The following is an 8,000-nucleotide window of genomic DNA, read 5'->3' as shown; positions in this document are numbered from 1 at the left end:
CCTTGTTTCAAGAATATATTTATAAAGATGCAATAGTAGTCTCTGAGAATGAAAAACCACTAAACATTCTCCAGTAAAGTAGGTTTAGTAGGTTTGTGTATATAAACATTTAAGATACTATATAACATATTTAAAATAGACACAAAAAAGCATAAAAAATAAAAAGAACCAACATATGGAAAGTGAAAAGAACTAACATTGTAAAAAATGAGACTGTACATGGCTAAAGATTGGAGATGCAAAATATAATGTTTGCATGTAGTATTTCACCTATTACATTGGTATTTATAAAATTGGTATTTTGCAAAAAATTAATCAAACCTATTTGTTAATTTGTATTGGGAAAACTTAGCCTCTTAAAATGGTAGCAAATATTGACGGGATCTGATTATAGATCTTACTAGAAGGTCTTAGAAGGAGACTAACTCTGGTTTTCCCACTGCTTCTCAGGGCTAGGTTTCACATGCACCCACCTTTAATCACTGAGACAACTCCACGTGGTTGAAAGGGATAAGGGTCCAGCCTCTCCTTGTGTTGGTGCTGAAGTCTAAAACGCCAGGGTAAAAACAAGCACCCGTAATTCTAAAGGATGAGACATTTTAAGAGCACAGCTACCTGGCTTTCAGGTTCTATCCAAACCAGGAATACTTAAAGGAAAGACCACTGAACTGGGGCTGTGGTTTAGTGGTACAGCATTTGCCTGCCTTCAATCACCAGGACCTGAAACAACATTTTTAAAAGCCAGAAGACACTTTAAAAATAAGGTCAGGAGATTTAGAATAACGATCACGAGGACAAGATGCAGTTATAAAAGGACACTTTTGAGGTGGAAGGAAGGGCAGAAATTTGAGAAGTAAAACAGTCTGTTGAAGAATTGGTCTAAGAAGCTACTGCAGAATCCGACAAAGGAAAGAGCAGGCCAAGCCCCAGTAGAAAGGAAGAGAATGTGTTACCACATCATACTAAAACTTATGCATACATTTTAGTTTCAAAAAACATTAACAATTCTAAAAGTCAATAAAAATACATAGCAACTTGAAGAAATGAGCCTCAATTTATTCAAAGCCAGGAATGTGAGAAGTCTATGCAAACAGGAGTTCTGAAGTAGTGAAGAGCAGAGACTTGAAATGTCTTTTGTAGTAATCTTGAGGATTGAACACAGAGCCTTGCATATGAATAAACCAGCATTCTACCTGCATACTGCTCCCCAGCCCATAGAATTTAGAAGTTTGTGTCTAACCTGAGTATTAGTCAAATCTTGGTCCACAGAATGCATTGTTCAGGTGTCTGTCAAGCCTCTTGGGCTCAGGAAATTCATCGTCCTAAGTCTCAGGTAGAAATGTAGGAATAAAATTCTTAAGAACAAATTAACACAAAGGATTCTGCAAATAATTGTGGAATGGAAAAGGTCAAGTGCCATGGTTTCGTTCGTTGTTACCTAGGAGAGAAAAAGAAAAAAGTCATTACCAGAGGGAAAGGGGCAGTTGTGTATGCCTGTCAAAAACTGACATGTCCACAAATAGCTCCTATTAAAATTTTAGACTCCAAGCTTGGCATACTGGTGCATGCCTTTGATCTTGGCATTTGAGAGGCAGAAACAAGGCAGATCTCTGTGAGTTCAAGGCCAACCTGGTTTACACAATGAGTCGGGACAGCCAGGGCTACATAGAGACTCTGTCTCATTTTTTTTTTAAAGATGCTGCCAGTATGTAGAACTTGAATTCTTACAGGAGGTGTAAGAACATACTAAAACAGTAGTCCTCCAAACTGGGCTGTGAACAAAGATACATTTTTGACAAGACAAGGATCTGCACCAAAAACTACTCAGTAGTTATGTGGCTGATTGTGGTTAGCTGGGTTAACATGATTTTCAATAGACGTGATGATATGTATTTTCCCAGAAGATTAGGAAACATTCGGGGGAGGCGGGAGGAGGGAATGTTGGTTCTTAACTTGCTTTCTTTTCTATCCCTTTTTACTTAGTCCAGGACAGAGGTCATGGGATGGACCTTCCCTGTTCATCAAACCACTCAGGAAACAAGCTCACAAACTCAAGGGTGTGTTTCACCAACGTCTTCAGTCATTCTTAATCCAACCAGGTTGGCATCAAAATGAACCACCACAGCCTATAAACTTTGTTGGAGACATGCAGTCACCCAGTAACCATGAGTGTGCTGGCACTGGGTCACAGCAAACCGGGCGATTAAAAAGAAGGTAGCCAGATGCTCTGCCCTCTGCACTGCCGGCCCTGGATCAGAAATGCAGAGGCAGTGCCAGTGAAGAAGAGCGGAGCAGCCGCTGCTCTCTTCCCACACAGCTGCCTTCACAACTGCCTTCTCCCCACAGTGGTCCTCCTCCTGCGTGTCTGTCTGTCCTCTACTGTTGTTAAAGTCAACGAACATAGAGACACATTCAAAATCCCTTTGTAACCTCCCCAAATCTTTTCTCTTCCTTATCACCAGCTTTGAATATATTGTTTCTGTCCACATTTTATTACATGTAAATTTCCCAAAGCAATATAATAGTGTGGGATGTATTAAGATACATGTGGGGACTTCAGAGATGGCTCAGTGGTTAAGAGCACTGACTACTCTTCCAGGAGACCCGGCTTTCATTACCAGTACCCACAAGGTGGCTCACAACTATCTATAACTCCAGTTCCAGGGGATCCAATACCCTCTTCTGACTTCCTTGGACACTCGGCATGCACATAGTGCACGTACATACATGCAGGGAAAACACTCATACTCATAAGTAAATCTAAAAGGAAGATACATACGAACATATTTACCATGGTTCTCCTAAGTAACAGACCCAATCGGATAAATAGCCATGAGTATGAACAGATTTATTAGAGGAGTTGGCCCATGCAAACACGGAGGTGCAAGTATCAATGTGAACTCAGAAAACATGGGGGCAAGACCTTGATGCCATGTCCTGGGACCTGTGTCCTCATGCAAAGCCCCTCCTTCTGACAGGACATGGGTGTTCACATAAGTGACTTCCACATGCAGTGAGGATGAGGCAGAGGTAGAGGATAGCAAAGATGTGCCAGACACTCATAAACACAGTCTTTTTTTTTTTCTAAGTATTGGATTATTCAGGACAAAAGGAATGCTAGCTATTAAATCTTTAATCCATAGACATTACTTTCTCCAAATCCTCACTCAAAGTTAAATATATTTCCCTGGTATTTTCTTTACTGACCACAAGTCCTTTGCAACTTCTTAATTGTATATACATTTGGTACACTCTTACCTGGCATTTGTATCTTAAATACCTCAATAGCAAAAAGGATTTCTCTCTTTTAAACATCAACTTTACATAAGCCCCCACCCCATACTGAATTAGCTGGGACACCCAAGGCTACATAGAATATAGTGTAAATGTTTTATAGAAGAACTATGATTTGTTATCAGTCCCATTCTTAAGTATACAGTTGATGTCATTGTCAAACTTCGGAAATTCCTAACAATGGGGCAGAAGTTACTTTCTGCAATCCCATAGTCTGGAGGAATTAGAAATTCTGTTGTTAATATGAACACAAATAAATCATGTGGCTTTCTGATCAACTGGATCACTAAAGCCCTAATTCTCACTTGTCACCAGGAAAAACATCAGCACAGGAAGTTAACGCTCACCAATCCGTCTTTCTGTCATCTGCTGCCCCCTACTGGAAAGAAAAGATAAAGCAGACAGTGTAGCCCAGAATTCTCACTGAAGCTTACTAACCGCAGGGAAAGCTGCTGGCTCTGGCAGTGGTTATAATGATATGATAAAAACACAAGTTAACCAGGAATTGAAATACAAGGTTTCTCCTGTGGAGAAGAAAGTCTATGCTAAAATAAAACAGGCAAGGTGATGTCACGACACGTAACAAATCAAATGAGGCTGAGAGAAAGCCCAGATGTGGTCCTTGATTAGAATGAAGTGTCCTTTATCTCTTGGTTTTCACTTAAAGTCTACTAATATTGTGAAGGCGACCAGTCTATGAAAAGCAATGTATAGATTCGATGCAATCCCAATAGAAATTCCCATGACACTCTTCACAGAAATAGAAAAACAATCCCCTAAAATTCGTATGAAACCAAAAACTCTGAGACTCTTTTCTCTTGAAAATGGTGTGTAGGTGAGAGTGGAGGAGGTGGTGGGGGCTTAGGGGTGGGGGCTTGGGGAGGTCTTCAGTTTTATCTTGTTTTCCTCAAGCATGAATGTGGAAAAAAAACACTCCTCTCTGTAAAACATTCCTCTCTGTAATGGAAAATGGAGGCAATGGAGGCAAGCTGGGACTCAACTACTTTCCTTGGGAAAGTATCAGTTCAGCTTTCTCACAATGAAATCTGCACATCTTTCATTTATGGTTTTCTATAAATTGTAAAACTGCCACAGCAAGGTGGAAAAAAATGCCTACCTCCTCTCCCTCTTGCTTTCCACAAGCATGGGTCACTTAGAAAGCATATTTGGAAATCACATAGAGTTAATGTCCCTTTGCTTTTTATTTGGACACCTGAGTTAAAACTATTATTTCAGGTTTCGAGCTGAAATTCTGGGAACCAGGGAGGTCTTTCCAGTGGTCTTGTCCAAACAATGTGGGTTATAGTTATTGGTGTTAACCAGCCATACTTTCCAGCATTTACAAGAGGCTAATTCTGAAAGCCCTTTCTCTCTGGGTTTATCTGATTGGGTTCTGAGAGATCCTATTTTAGAGGGTCTTTTGGACACAGGCGGTAGGACTGTGCTCAGTGTCTGACAAGGGTTCAAAGCCAAGTGAGGGCATCTAGGAACTAGACCTGGTCCTGCAACATCTGTCTGCTTCAGTCAATGATACTCATTGTCTCCAGAATATGGAAAAGTGGGCATGTGGTGCAGGTTGCCCCATAGTTTAGGGGATCTCTTTTTAAAGAATAGGGGGTTCAGGAACATGCAAAAAAATTAGTGCTTTAAAAGCTTTGAACCCATTTTTCAGGCTAGAGATTCAAGAAATCATTTGCCTCTGTTTCAATGTCCATCTTATGTTACATTCTCTCTTGGTCAGAGTGCATGTTTTAGTAGTCAGGTTAGATGAGACCCTAATGTTCAGTGAAACTCAGCATGACTCTACCCCTCTCTGAGGTGAACTTCGGCAAGCCTTCTTCCAATGCCCTTCCTACTTGCACAACGCATACTTCTCTGGCCCCAGCTTTCCTAGAGTCCCCTTGTTTCTGGATCAGAGACAGGGAACACTCCACAATGGCTTCTTCCTTCCTTTCAGTTGCCTGCCAGAGACAAAATGGCAATCACAAACAAGACAGCTTACTTCCTTCATTATTTATTTCCTTTATCTAACTTTTTCCTCCTCTGTTGCATCTGTTGGTGAATGCCTTCCAGGTTTCTTACAGGTGAGAAGGACTGGTCTCAGAATCTACAGATTTGGAGAGGGACTATTGTCTTTGGGGAAGAGATGTTATAAGTGAACTGATATATAAGAAACTCTCCAAAGATGTATTCTAGTTACCATACTTTATAAAATTATTTTTAATTACTTGAGCTGATAGCTTTGTCACAGACATTAGTTAGTTTAGAAAAAACATGTTTTATTGTACTTTTCTTATGCAAAATCTTATTTTTATTTTTTGTCATAATATATCATTACTTAGAACCTTTTTTCTATTATTGATTTCTTTTGACTTATTTCAGGTTATTTTTTCTAAATTCGATTTTGAAGCCAGGCACGGTGGTGCATTCAGGAGGCAGAAGCTGATGGATCCCTGTGAGTGGTGACTACAGTGAATTCCAGGCCAGCCAGGGCTACGTAGAGAGACATTGTCTCAAAATAATACAAAATAAATTACATTTTGAAAAAATCTTTTAAGAAATCTTCAAATTAGATAAAAATTATTTTTCTAATAGAAAAACATTAACATAACATTAGCACTTACATTTTAATGTGTTGGCTTTGTTTTGTAAAAAGAACTGTCCTTGTAAATTTAAAAAATTTTAGTAACCCTAACTTACAGTGAAGGGCCAAGAAGAAAGTAATTTTGAATTATTTGCCATGTATCAGCTTTACAGTGGGTCATATTTTTTAATAGATCCAAATATACGTTGCTCCTTTTATAGACTTCAAGAAGCTGAAGTAACATTTAGACACCATACTGGAACAAAGGCTGTGTGAGCTACTTTAGCATTAGAACATGGCTGTTACTGTCTCGTGGAAGGGTCAGTACAGTGAGGCCACTGCGAACTCTGAACTAGACTTTATCTCACCATAAAAAGCTAACCATAGCAAAGCCCCAGCTACAGTCTATCTTAGGGGTTCCTGACACTCCCCTAGAGAACTCCACTTTAGTTAGCAGACCCAGGCTATGATCCATGACATGATACATGGCCAGTACCAAGAAGAAACAATGTATATTATGAAACTCATTCTTCAACATAATGACCACCTAATCATTTAGATGCTAGCCCCATAGATGACCCACCTGTGCTGGCTAGCTTTATGACACAAGCTAGAGCCATATGAGAAGAGGGACTCTCAACTGAGAAAATAAGATCAGGCTGCAGGCAAGCCTGTAGGGCATTTCTTAGTGATTGATAGGGGAAAACCCAGTCCATTGCTCCTGGCTGGTGGTTCAGTTTTATAGGAAAGCTGGCTGCACAAGCCATGAGGGGCAGGCCAGTAAGCAGCACTCGTCCATGGCCTCTATATTGGCTCCTGCCTCCAGGTTCCTGCCCTGTTTTAGTTCCTCACTGCTTTGGATGATGAACTGTTATATGGAACTGTGAGTGAAACACTCCCCCTGTCCCCCAAGCTGCTTTTGGTCATTGTTGTTTCATTACAGCAATAGTAACCCTAAGACACGACCCAGTGGAACCTAAATTTTCCATTTAGTTAATATAAAAAAAAAAAGTTTTTGGAGTTTGAACCAGAAATTCCGGGAATCCTAGTTAGAGACCTCCACAGCCAGTTCCCCTCACCACGACCTACTCACCTATCAGTCACTTTACCAGCTTTGACACTCTGTGATAGGACAGCTTGGAGTCCAAACCTGGAGTCTAAATCAGAACTTCAGGTTGAGACTTCCAAAGCCAGTTCATCCCAACTCTCTGCCATCCAACCCAATGCTGGGTCCCTCAAGAGCCTGGAGCCTGGCCCATAACCCAGTTAGAGACACCCAAAATCAGTCCCCTCTTTACTTACCTATACAACTATCAACTACCCTACTCTTCATGTTGATCTGGTTCCACTGAAAGTCTGAACCCCAAACCACAGAGTGGCCCCAACACTGAGAACCAAGCATCACTTGGCTGACCCACAACCTAACAAAGATCCAAACCCCCACCTGAAAAGGTGAGAGCCATACTAAGAACACCACAGTGACCTAACTCCAGATGCCTAGATCACAAAAATACAAACATGGAGAATGGAACCAGAGGTAGGTTGGAACAGCTCAGTCCACGGTAGCAGCAATGTGTTCACAACACAGCAGACCAAAAAGCAGAGGGCAGCCATGACTAGGGTGGGGCTAGAACTCTCAAAGGCTTACCTCTAGTGACCTCCTACCTACTGGGGACCAAGTATTCAACACATGAGCCTATGAAGGCATTTTACATGTACACCATCATGTTTGCCATTGAAGTAGTACATGCCATGCTGCTCTATAAGGAAGATGCCATTTCTGTATGAGGCAATTCTCTGAAATTCTCAACAGGTTAAATAACGCCCCCTGTACTAGTCAGCATTCTTAGAATAGAATGGGTACAAAGAATGTACGTTACAAAGGGATTTACTTGACTAGCTTACATGATGCAGGTTTGTCCAACAATGGCTATGTGCAGGCTGCAGAGACAGAAACTCTGGTAGCTGCTGAGTCCAAGGCCAAATGGGAATACTGGACCCAAAGAACAAGTGTGCACCTCTTCCTCCAAATGTCTCTAAATCAAAGTAGGGTCTCAGGTCTCCTAAATCAATACGCTCTTCTCTAAACTGAATTTCTAGCTAGTGGAGCCGAGGACTACTG

The sequence above is a fragment of the Peromyscus californicus genome, unplaced genomic scaffold (assembly GCF_007827085.1).
Source record: "Peromyscus californicus insignis strain IS unplaced genomic scaffold, ASM782708v3 Scaffold_8__1_contigs__length_139910024, whole genome shotgun sequence".
In the NCBI taxonomy this organism is placed as follows: Eukaryota; Metazoa; Chordata; class Mammalia; order Rodentia; family Cricetidae; genus Peromyscus; species Peromyscus californicus.
This window is presented reverse-complemented; position numbering follows the sequence as displayed.